The sequence below is a fragment of the Callorhinus ursinus genome, unplaced genomic scaffold (assembly GCF_003265705.2).
Source record: "Callorhinus ursinus isolate GAN/ISIS: 27379988/994484 unplaced genomic scaffold, GSC_fseal_2.0 scaffold55, whole genome shotgun sequence".
Taxonomy (NCBI): Eukaryota; Metazoa; Chordata; class Mammalia; order Carnivora; family Otariidae; genus Callorhinus; species Callorhinus ursinus.
Window position 1 is genome coordinate 3,870,277 of NW_027397117.1, and position 12,240 is coordinate 3,882,516.

A 12,240-nucleotide genomic window follows, 5' to 3' on the forward strand; every position below is an offset into this window, starting at 1 on the left:
GGGACTCGATCCAGGGACTCCAGGATCATGACCTGAGCCGAAGGCTCAGGCTTAACCAACTGAGCCACCCAGGCGCCCAAGAAACTGATATTCTTGACCAGTATCTTTCAGAGTAAACTAATTCAAACACTGTTTTAAAAAACAAAACAAACCAAAAAACCCTTCTTATACAAGAGTCCCATCTTACAATGGAAGTAGGCACGCCCAAAGGCAAATTCATGCATAGTCAAAATCATCTTAGGAAGCAAAAAATATCTGCCCCAGAGAGAACATTTTTCTTCTATGATTTTTTTAATTACTTAGGGAAATGATTTTCCTCTTTATCACTAGATGCAACTTTGCCAACACAGCACATTTTTTCACATAAGTGGTTCTAAAATGTGTCAACCCCCCTGGGGTGGATTTGACCTGTTTATCAGAAGGCCATCCTTCTTTGGGGGAGGGCTTGGTTCCCTTTTCTTTTAGAATTTTGCCATCAACAGTCAGTTAAGCCTCCAACTCTTGATTTCGGCTTAGGTCATGATCTCAGGGTCATGGTATCGAGCCCCGCTTTGGGCTCTAAGCTCAGTGCAGCGTCTGCTTGTCCCTTTCCCTCTGCTCCTCCCCCCAATTGTTCTCTTGCTCTCTCTCAAATAAATAAATAAAATCTTAAAAAAAAGAAGAGTTTTGCCATCAATAGCTATGTCTTTGGAGTTCATGTCTTCCAGCCATAACTGTAATACTTTTCTGTCTCTCTAAACTCTTATCACCTACTTGGCTGGTCATCAAGCAGCTACTGGAACATGAAATGCCCTTGTTTGATGACTTGCATGTTGACAGCATGAATACTGGATTCCCTGGGACCACATCTCTAATGGTGACCCCTCACCAAGTCCTGCTGGCCAGTTTTCCCTGCAGTGTAGACACGGATGGCTGTTTCTTCCATTAATCACCCAGTGAAGTAGATTAGGGGCCATGATGTATGAAAAACACACATTTTTGTTTTAAGATTTTATTTATTTTTTAATTTTTATTTATTTATTTTTTAATTTGACAGAGCGAGAGAGAGACAGCGAGAGAGGGAACACAAGCAGGGGGAGCGGGAGAGGGAGAAGCAGGCTTCCTGCTGAGCAGGGAGCCCGATGTGGGGCTCGATCCCTCATGACCTCAGCCGAAGGCAGACACTTAACGATTGATCCACCCAGGGACCCCTTAAGATTTTATTTTTAAGTAATCTTTACACCCAACGTGGGGCTCGAATTTACAACCCCGAGATCAAGAGTCACACGCTCTACCGACTGAACCAGCCAGGCGCCCTGAAAAACACACATTTTTAAACACTGGAGTCACATGTGGTGTTTTGAGATGTTCACGTTGAGAGGCCCCAGAGAACGGAGACCGTTTAAAGGGGCTGGCATACTCCAGGCTCCCGTTTCCCACATGCTCCTCCACTGGAATGACAGAGAGTGCCTACAATATTTATTTATTTGTTTGTTTGTTTAAAGATTTTATCTATTCATGAGAGAGAGAGAAAGAGAGAGAGAGGGTGACAGAGCATGACTGGGGGGAGGGGCAGAAGGAGAAGGAGAAGCAGACTCCCCCACTGAGCACAGATCCCAACTCAGGCCTCAATCCCAGGCCCCTGAGACCATGCCCTAAGTCAAGGTCAAGACACCCAACCGACTGAGCCACCCAAGCTCTCCCTATGATATTGAAATAGTGATTTTTCTCATTTCATGTTTACAGTTCAACCATGGTTAAACTCTCAAAAGTTAAATGCATGTATGGTACCTCTGTACCTATTATTCTGCATGTCATCCTTGCGAAGGGGCCATGCTAATCTTCTCTGTATTGTTGCAACTTTAGCATATGTGCTGCCGAAGTGAGCACCTTTGTATCTATTATTTTGCACAATTCCTTGCATAGGGAAGTTTCAACAAAGCCTTTCTCTAAAACACAAAAGTATATTGCTTGATTGGCATCTGTTAGCACCAGTGGTACAGGTATCATTTCTGTTAATTATAGCACAGTAATCTCTACCTAAGAGGACTGTGATGTCAAAACTCTGGTTTATTGCGGAGAATAAATAACAGGCAAAATTAAGCTAGGTGGAAGTAAACAAGATATTAGCAGTTGGTATCAACTGTGCTACTGGCAATGACAAAAAAAGCCAGTGTTGTATAATTATTGCTTTGTTGCATCCTTTACTTAACAACAAATGGAGGCAGGAGCCTCGTCTTTTCTATTTGATGACTTAGAATACCCCGTGCACTAATGGAACATCAACAATAATGAAACGTGGGAGCTCCTGCTTGGCCCAGTCCATATAGCATGGGACTCTTGATCTTGGGGTTGTGAGTTCAAGCCCCACATTGGGTGTAGAGATGACTTAAAACAAAATAATGAAACATGATTAGAAGCTGACCTGGGGTCTCCCACCCTGAGAATATTTTCCTGAAAAAAAAAAAAATCACTGCTTTCTAGCAAAGCTAACAATCCTTTTTTTTAATAAAGATTTTATTTGAGAGGGAGAGAGCACAAGCAGGGGAAGCAGCTGGGGGAGAGGGAGAAGCAGACTCTCCCGCTGAGCGGGGAGCCCGACGTGAGGCTCGATCCCAGGACCCTGAGATCATGACCTGGGCCGAAGGCAGCCGCCCAACTGACTGAGCCACCCAGGCGCCTCAAAGCTAAAAATCCTTAACAAGGAAAGCCTGTACCACAGAGTAAAATCCCCCAGAGCCTACAGGGTGATTAATTTCTTTTCTATTCAAATCTAAAGCATAAGCAATATTCACTTGGATCACAGGATTTACACAGTACTTAACTTTTTGCTCTTTTATTTATTACTTTTTTAAAGTTTATTTATTTATTTAAGCAATCTCTACACCCAATGTGGAGCTTGAACTTACAACCTCGAGATCAAGAGTCCCATGATGCTCTTCTGATTGAGCCAGCCCAATTTTTTACTCTTTTAAAAGACTGGAGATGTGGGGCGCCTGGGTGGCTCAGTTGGTTAAGCAACTGCCTTCGGCTCAGGTCATGATCCTGGAGTTCCGGGATTGAGTCCCCCATCGGGCTCCCTGCTCAGCGGGGAGTCTGCTCCTCCCTCTGACCCTCCCCCCTCTCATGCTCTCTCTCTCTATCTCATTCTCTCTCTCAAATAAATAAATAAAATCTTAAAAAAAAATAAAAGACTGGAGATGTAAACTAAAAAAACAAAAACCTTCTCAAATCTTACATAGTTTCCCCAGGAACCCTTGAGAACCATTTCTCTCTCCTTTTCAAGGTGATATTTTACGAATGAAAAGCAGACATCTAGAACGGGGGTCAACGATCTGCAGCCTGTGGGTCAAATCCAGACTGCCACCTATTTTTGTCAATAAAGTTTTATTGGCACACAACCATACTCGTTTGTCTGCATTTCATCTGTGGCTGCTTTCCTGTAAAGGGCAGGGCTACACGCATGTGACAGAGACCACATGTCCCCCAGACCGAAAATACTTATTATCTGGCCTTTCACAGAAAAAGTTTGCTCATCCCTGATCTAGCGTTCATTTCCGTCATGGACAACGGTCCACCATTTGCAATGTCGTCGCTCCATTTACCAAACCTCTCACATCTTGAAATAGAGGCCCCGTTTTTTGTTTTTGTTTTTTTTCCCCAAACCGTTTCTAGGTTTTCCTAGAATTTTTCAGGTCTCCGAGGCCTTGATTTTATTTAAGTTCCTGAGGTGCCACCTCTTCCACAGTCTGGGCCACAGTGAATGGGAGCTATAAACTCAGGGTTACCTGTTCTCCATTCCACAGAAATGTACGGAGGAGGGCGTTAAAGGTACAAACTTCCAGTCATAAAAAAGTAAGTCTTGGGGCGCCTGGCTGGCTCAGTTGGTAGAGCATGTGACTCTCTATCTCAGGGTTGTGAGTTCGAGCCCCACGTTAGGTGCAGAGATTACTTAAAATTTTTTTGAAAAAAATCTTAAAAATCAGTCAGTAAGTCCTGGGGAAGTAATGCACAGCATGGCAGTTAGAATTAACAATACTGTAGTATACGTTTTTTTTTTTTTAAGATTTTATTTATTTATTTGGCAGAGAGAGACACAGCGAGAGAGGGAACACAAGCAGGGGGATTGGGAGAGGGAGAAGCAGGCTTCCCGCGGAGCAGGGAGCCCGATCCCAGGACCCTGGGATCATGACCTGAGCCTAAGGCAGATGCTTAACGACTGAGCCACCCAGGCGCCCGTACTGTATGTTTAAAAGTTGCTAAAAGGGTGAATCTTAAAAGTTCTCATCCCAAGAAAACAAAAGTTTGTAACTATGTGAGGTGATGTTGACTAACCTAGTTGTGATAGTTTTGCAATACATATATTAAATCACTATGTAGTATACCTAAAACTAACGCAATGTTATGTCAATTATATCTCAATAAAACTGGAAAATAATTTAAATTAAAAAAGTTTTTTTTAAGATTTTTTTATTTTTTAGATTTTATTTTTATTTATTTGACAGAGAGAGCACAAGCAGAGGGAGAGAGAGGGAGAAGCAGGCGCCCTGCTGAGCACAGAGCCCTACATGGGGCGTGATCCCAGGACCCTGAGATCATGACCCCAGCCGAAATCAAGAGTCCACCGCTTAACTGACTGAGCCACCAGGCACCCCCAAACAGGAAAAAAAATTTAAAAGAAGAACAACAAATTTCAAGACAACAAGGTATTCTATTCTGGACTTACCGAGGCATATGGAAAAGAACTAGAAATAATGTGTATTTTCAAGATCATAAAATTTAAAAAAGTTAAATTTAAATGATTAATAGTCTAGAACTTTACCTTAGTCAAAATAAACTCATAAACATTTATTTTTTAAAGACTTTATTTATTAGAGAGAGAGAGTATGCATGAAAGAAAAAGAGAGCAGGAGCAGAGGGAGAGGGAGAAGCGGACTTCCCACCAAGCAGGGAGCCCGATGCGGGGCTGGATCCCAGGACTCTGGGATTGAGCCACCCAGGTGCCCCCAAATCATAAAAATTTAAAACTATGTTTTGAGCACCTGCGATGTGAAAACATACACTGTTCCCAAGAAGGGCACCAGGAAACAAAGGTGAGTAAAACCCACCACCAGTGCTGTCAAGGGGGACAGACCTGCATAGACACAGCACAATAACAGGTAATAAAGGCAAAATGAGAAGCAGAACACCTCTGAATGGCCCAGGGCACGCGGAAACAGACTCAGTAACCGAGAGGGGTAAGACAATGTGAACATTATTTCTGAGTTGGGCAGCCTGAGAACGAGGCAAGGCAATGTCCAGGCTGAAGGTCCAGGGAAAGACCCAGAGCTCAGGGCAGCCAACTCCAGGGGCTAATCAGCACACAGGCAGAACTGAGACTCAGTCCCAGTCACCACTGCGTAATAACACCTGCTACAGCCTGGCACCACATCTGTGGGTACTGACGGCCCCATGAGCCAGTCACACCAACCATTTCCAGCAGGATGCTAAAACATGAAAAAATTCCCCCATGAAAGGCAAAGTTGGGCCCAGCGATTCGACTCCTTGGTGTATACCCAAGAGAGTCGAAAACAGGTCCACACTAAAGAACGTGTATGTGGAGGTGCTTGGGTGGCTCAGCCGGTTAAGCATGGAACTTTTGATTTTGGCTCAGGTCGTGATCTCAGCGTTGTCAGATCAAGCCATGTGGGCCCGTACTGGGCGTGACGCCAGCTTGGGATTCTCTCTCCCCCTCCCCCTCTTAAAAAAAAAAAAAAAGCCCCCAAACAACAAAAATGTACATGAATGTTCATGGTATTCATTATAGTTAAAAAGTGGAAACAACCCAAATATCCATCAATTGGTAGGGGGGAAAATGTGGTCTATCCATACAACGGATTACTATTCAGCCATAAAAGGGAAGGAAAGAGGCGGGACACAAAGATCCCTTAGGACGACCCCATCTATGGGAAACATCCAGAACAGGCAGAGCCACCAAGGCAGAAAGGACATCAGCGGTTGCAGGGAGCGGGGGCGGGAAATGTTCTGCGATTCGACAATGGAACAGCACAGTTCTGCCAGTAAACCAAAAACTAGTGGCTCACACACTATTAGAGGGCATTCTACAGCCTATCTCAATAAAGCTGTTACTAACACAGCAAAGCTTGGGTCTGACGGGCTGAGAATGCCTTTCTCCGCTTTAACTCTAAGCCACGACCATTAGGAATCGTAGGCCCCCGACCGGAGGCTCTTCTTTCCGCCTCCGAATTGGTCTTCTGCTAACAAACAAGACCCCGGAGTCCACCCCGCTGCCACGACCTACTCCAAAACCCACGCCGAGCGCCCCCCGGCCACGAGCGACGTGGGGGGCGGAGCCCGACGCCTCCTCCGGGGAGCCGTAGTTACCAGGCAACAGCCGCGGCCCCGCCCCCTCACCTACCCAATCAAGCACGTCCGCACGCAGCGGGCGAGCCCCACGTACGCCCGGCGGAGCGTGACCTCACGCGCACCGGGCCCAGAGAGCCCAGAGCCGGCAGACGCCCGCCCCCACGGCCCCCGCCCAGCCAATCAGAGAGGACAGGGCTGCGCGTCCGTGCGCGCGACCGTTGTCCCCGCGGCGGGGCTTCCCCGCCCCACCCCCACTCCTGGGCCCGGCCCGCGGGGAACGGGGTTCGGGGGCCGCGGGGCGGCGACGGGGGCGCCTCCAGCCGTGCACCCGGACGGCCGGCCTCCCTCCCCAGGCTTCCCCCTCGCCAGCCCCGCGGGCGCAGAAAGTACCAGGAGAAGCGCCCGCTCCTAATGGCGGCCGCGGCGGGGGCGGGGTACGCACCTGAGGTCCCCGCCGGCGGGCAGCGCCGGGCCGGCCTCGGGGTTCGAGGGCTGGGCCGCCGGGGAGCGGCCGGGCGCGAGGGCGGCGGCCCGGGCGGCGAAGAGGCGGGGGCGCGGCGTGGGGGCGGCGGCCGGGGCCCGGCTCTCCACTATCCCTCCTTTTTCTCTTTCTTTCTTTCCCCCCTCTTTTTTTTTTTTTTTTTTTTTTGGCTTCCTGGAAGGCAGCCTCCACTCGTGTGTCCGCAGCGCCCCCAGTGGGAGTTGCCGTTTCCGGTGCTGTCGAATCCAGTGGAACTGCACGCTGGATTAGTTTGCACGCTGGGCCGGGGTCCGCGGCAGGCCAGGAGTGCTTCTCAGTCCCCAGCCTTTGATGAGCGGCTGGCACGTGTCTCCTCGCACCCCGACACACCGCCCCCGGACGCGGACCTCCTTTCATGCAGCTGCTCAATGTGATTTTTGCACGCCTGCAACTTGTGGCTTGAAAGCGGTGAGGTTGCAATTTGAGTGACCTGGGGCTGTGCTTTAAAGCCATCGAGTTATTAGGAACTGAAAAGGCGACCTTTTGGCGGGGTCGGTGACATCGCCAGCGGATCATGAGCTATCCATCAGATGGTGGTGGCACTCCAGCAAACAGTCGAATAGTAAAATACTGTTATTTCATCCCAGTTAAACACTTACATACTTAGGTACGCCAAAAGGAGAATAGAATAAAAACCATTTACCCATTGCTCAGATTTTACCTAGCATGCCCTATTTACTTCATATTTTTAAGAAATAGACACAGTTGAAGTTACCGTTCTCTTTCCTCCCCAGAGGTAATTACTATCTTGAGGTTTTTATGTTCTAATACACATTTTCCATAGTGTGAGAGCAGAAACAGGAGTGGGACCTTGTTCTACCTCAGCGGGGGAGTGTGCATCAGGCAACGTAAGCTTTTTGCCACTCTGCACATGTCCGAGAATGAGCAGGGAAAGCACTGTACTGGTTTTGGGTTTACCTATCAATTTTAGTGGGTAAGTGAATTCACAAACATGAAATTGATGAATAATGAGAATTGGCTCTATTTTGTTGCCAAAAACGATAAGCGCATGAAACTCGTACTTGACCACTTAACCTGGAAACCATTTTCTCATCTTCTCATCTGCTGTAAGAACTTCCATATGAAAAGTTGCAGTGTTTTGAACTGTTTAAAATGTCAAAATACACATGTGATTGGTTTGAAAGAACAACTGACATCAAGACGAGTTGTGTGCACATACCGTCTCTGATTTCTCTCCTTTCATTCTCTCTCGAGCCGGCTCCAGTTAACCCCCACTACTCCACTAAAGCTGTTCTCTCCAAGGTCACAAATGACCTCCACGTTGACAGTCCTTTTTCAGTTTGTGAATTGCTCGATCTGTCAGCACTTGACATAACCATTCACTGCGTCCTCTTTGGGACATTTGTGCTGCCCTGCCTGCTTTTCCGGCTGCTTCTCCGAGGTCTGTTGCAGATGCTTCTTTCCCCCCAACCTTTTGAGTAGGGCTGTAGCTCAGGGCTGTCTTGGATCTCTTTGCTCACTCCTTAGATGACCTTGTCCAATCTCAGGTCCTTAAACACCTTTGGTATGGTTATTATGATTCTCATGTATGTACTCCAGCCCTGCCCACTCACCTCCACCCCAGTCTGCATAACCAGCTGCCTACTTTGATATCTTCATGTGGAAGAAGAAGAGGTATCTTAAGCAAGACTGGTCCCACCATCTCCTCAGATTCTTCTGTTGTTCCTTCCCACCTCAATGAAACACCAGTCTTCCAGTTACTCAGGCCAAAACCTTGGAAGAATCCTTTTGCTTCTCCCATACCTGACACCGATCCTTCAGACAACCTAGTCAGACTGCTCTAATTTCCCAAGATTCTACCACTCTCTGACCACTACGACTACCACCGCACTGGTCCAAACCAATGTCATTTCCTGCAATAGATACAGTCTCCCTGATCCTGTTCTTAACTCCCTTCAGACTATTCTTTTCTTTTCTTTTTTTAAGAAAGAGAGGGAAAGCGTGAGTTGGGGAGGAGCAGAGGGAGAGAGAGAAAATCTTAAGCAGACTCCACACTCAGCATGGAGCCCGATGTGGGCCTCGATCTCATGACACTGAGATCATGACGTGAGCCAAAATCAAGAGGACACTCAACCGACTGAGCCACTCTGCAGACTATTCTTAACACAGCAACGGGAAAAATTCTGTAGCCTGTAACTCATTTTATTCCTCTGCTCAAAACTGTCCTATAACTTTCCATCTCAGAAGAAAAGTAAAGGTCCTGACTTAATGCTTCTGGCCAAGGTGAAGTCACAAGGATTGGATTCACCCTCTCACGTGATACAAATATGCCAACGGCGGGGTGGCTGGCTGGCTGTGTGGGAAGAGCGTGGGACTCTTGATCTTGGAATTGTGAGTTTGAGCCCCATGTTGGGTGTAGAGATTACTTAAAAAAATGAAGTACTTACTGATAAGGAGGGGCTTACTTCTGTCATTACACTGTTTTCTATATGCCTTACAGCTTTCTTGTCCCTCATTTCCTGCATTACAGTCTTCTTTTGTGTTTTGTTGCTTTTTTAGAGTGAGATGTTTAAATTCCTTTCTCATTTCCTTTTGTGTATATTCTATAGCTACCTTCTTTGTGGTTGCCATGAGGATTGCATTTAACATCCTTAAGTTATAACACTGCAATCTGAATTTATACCTGCTTAACTTCAATGACATATGAAAACTCTGCTCTTTTGTAGCTCTCTCCCCACCCTTTTGACTGTCAATGTCACAGAAATTACATCTTTATACATTGGGTGCCCAGATATACAAACTCATAATTCTTTTAAATGCATTACTCTCGGGGCACCTGGCTGGCTCAGTTGGGAGAGCCTGTGACTCTTAATCTCAGGGGTGTGAGTTCAAGCCCCAATTTGGCCACGGAGCCTACTTTAAATAAATAAATAAATAAATAAATAAATCCATTACTCTCTTAAATCATGTAGAAAAGGTACAGAGTTACAAATCAATGTTACAAAAGGCTGTCCCTATTTTTTTTTTAAAGATTTTATTTATTTATTTGACAGAGAGAGACACAGCAAGAGAGGGAACACAAGCAGAGGGAGTGGGAGAGGGAGAAGCAGGCTTGCCTGCGGAGCAGGGAGTCCGATGCGGGGCTTGATCCCAGGACTCTGGGATCATTACCTGAGCCGAAGGCAGATGCTTAACGACTGAGCCACCCAGGTGCCCCAAGGCTGTCCCTATTGAATGGTTACTCCTGCTTTGCAAGAAATGTTTAAATGAATCCTATAAGCTGAAATGAAAAGGTATCAGACTTGAAGCAATATGGAGAAATAAAGATCTCAGAAAAAGTAAATACATGAGCAGTTATAAAAGGTAGCTTTATTGTAACAGTGTTAGGGGTCATGAAAAAGTTTCCTAAATAGAGGTGGTGATGGTTGCCCAACACTGTGAATGCAATTCACTCCACTGAACTGTACACTTAAAAACTGTGAAGATGATACATTTTATGTTATGTGTATTTTATCATAATCAAACATTCTTTTAAAGGCAGGAATTCGCCTCTATATGATGTAGCCATGCCACTCACAAGAATTTACCCATGATAAAAGGAATATATGAGAATACAAAAATGTGTATGCAAATGTTAATAGCAGCTTTATTCATAATATCCGAATGCAGGAAACAAGGCAAATGTCAATCAACAGGTGAATCAAGAAACAAATTGTGGTATTCCATATAACGGAATAGTACTCAGCATTAAAAAGTGAATGAACTGGGGAGACTGACTGGCTCAGTTGGTAGAGCATCTGACTCTTTCTTTTTTTTTTAAAGATTTTATTTATTTATTTGACACACAGAGAGAGATAGCGAGAGAGAGAGAGGGAGAGAGCACAAGCAGGGGGAGCGGCAGGCAGAGGGAGAAGCAGGCTTCCTGCATCAGCAGGGAGCCCGATGTGGGGCTCGATCCCAGGACCCTGGGATCATGACCTGAGCTGAAGGCAGCGGTTTAACCGACTGAGCCACCCAGGTGCCCCTAGAGCATCTGACTCTTGATCTTAGGGTCATGAATTCATGCCCCATTTTGGGCATAGAGTTTACTTAAGAAAATAAATAAATAAAATAAAAATGAGGGGTGCCTGGGTGGCTCAGTCGGTTAGAGCCTGACTCTTGATTTCAGCTCAGGTCATGATCCCAGGGTCGTGAGATCAAGCCTACTTAAGTTTCTCTCTCTCGGGGCAGAGCAAATAGTTTAAAAAACAAAATAGGACACTCATTTAAAAATTATTGTTTACTTAATCTTGTCACATTATTTAAATATCTTTGTATATTTTATAAAGTACATATTAGTATAATAATGAGTGTAAATAATGTATACATATTTTTTCATGCTCACAAATTTTACCCATATGGATGTGTAATCAAAATAATTTGGAGATTATTGCCCTAAAAATTTGGAAGATCCTGTTCTCAGAAAACCGATAGAAGAATTCATCTACAAGCAGGGGGCTGAATTCATTCAAGCAGATAATAATATCAGAGTACACCACATTTATATGATATGAGAAGACTCAAATTGTAAAATGTCATTTATTAATTTATCTCAATTAGGTCATCAATTTCATGCAGTTCCAATAAAAATCCCAGTGGGATCTTTCATTCAATCGACAAGATGACTTTAAAATTTATATGGAAGTAAATGTTATGAGTAGCAAAGGCAATTTGTAAAAGAACAAAGAAGACCTGATTGAATAAAAATCAGAGCATGATATAAAGCTGTAGCAGTTAGCTCAAGAATAGATCAGAAGGAACAGACTCCAGAATTGACCCATATACAGAAATGCATCATGTTATAGATGACATTTTAAAATCTTCAAAGTCTGTTATAGCCAGTTAATTATTTGGGGACAATCATATATCTTATAAAATACTAATAAATATGCAATCATACCACTCATAAAAATCAACTCCATATCCAAATATAAAAAATAAAAGTGCAGTATTAGATTTAGTGTTTTACAAATACTATAGAACACCTTTATATCGTGTATAATAGGTAGTCTTACTAAGCAAGAAGGAAAAGGAAAGCTCTAGTGGATGAGATTAACATTGATTAGGGCGCCTGGGTGGCTCATTCGGTTAAGCGTCCGACTCTTGATTTCAGCTCAGGTCATGGTCTCAGGGTGGTGAGATGGTGCTGGGCATAGAGCCTGCTTAAGATTCTCTCTCCCTCTCCCTCTGCCCCTCCACTCCCCTCACATGCGCTCTCTCTTAAAAAAAAAAGGGCGCCTGGGTGGCTCAGATGGTTAAGCGTCTGCCTTCGGCTCAGGTCGTGATCCTAGGGTCCTGGGATCGAGTCCCGCATCGGGCTTCCTGCTCAGCAGGGAGCCTGCTTCTCCCTCTGCCTCTCTCTCTCTCTCTCTGTC

General features: G+C 45.3%; 1 protein-coding gene, 1 non-coding gene and 1 pseudogene across 7 annotated transcripts in view; 1 reads left to right on the forward strand and 2 right to left on the reverse strand.

Annotated features, from left to right (window-relative positions):
- LOC112817542 (general transcription factor II-I repeat domain-containing protein 2) overlaps window positions 1–6,962 on the reverse strand; it is a 50,274-nt gene extending 43,312 nt beyond the window's left edge. For all 6 annotated transcript variants that reach the window (XM_073884122.1, XM_073884121.1, XM_073884120.1 and 3 more), the window contains exon 1: window positions 6,788–6,962. The gene's annotated coding sequence lies outside the window, so the exon portion shown is untranslated. The remainder of the gene's footprint in view (window positions 1–6,787) is intronic.
- Window positions 1,754–1,869, reverse strand: LOC112817599 (U6 spliceosomal RNA; annotated as a pseudogene).
- On the forward strand, window positions 3,849–3,921 carry TRNAE-CUC (transfer RNA glutamic acid (anticodon CUC)). Its single transcript has one exon. It is a non-coding gene; the product is annotated as a tRNA-Glu (tRNA).
- Window positions 6,963–12,240: the final 5,278 nt, after the last annotated feature.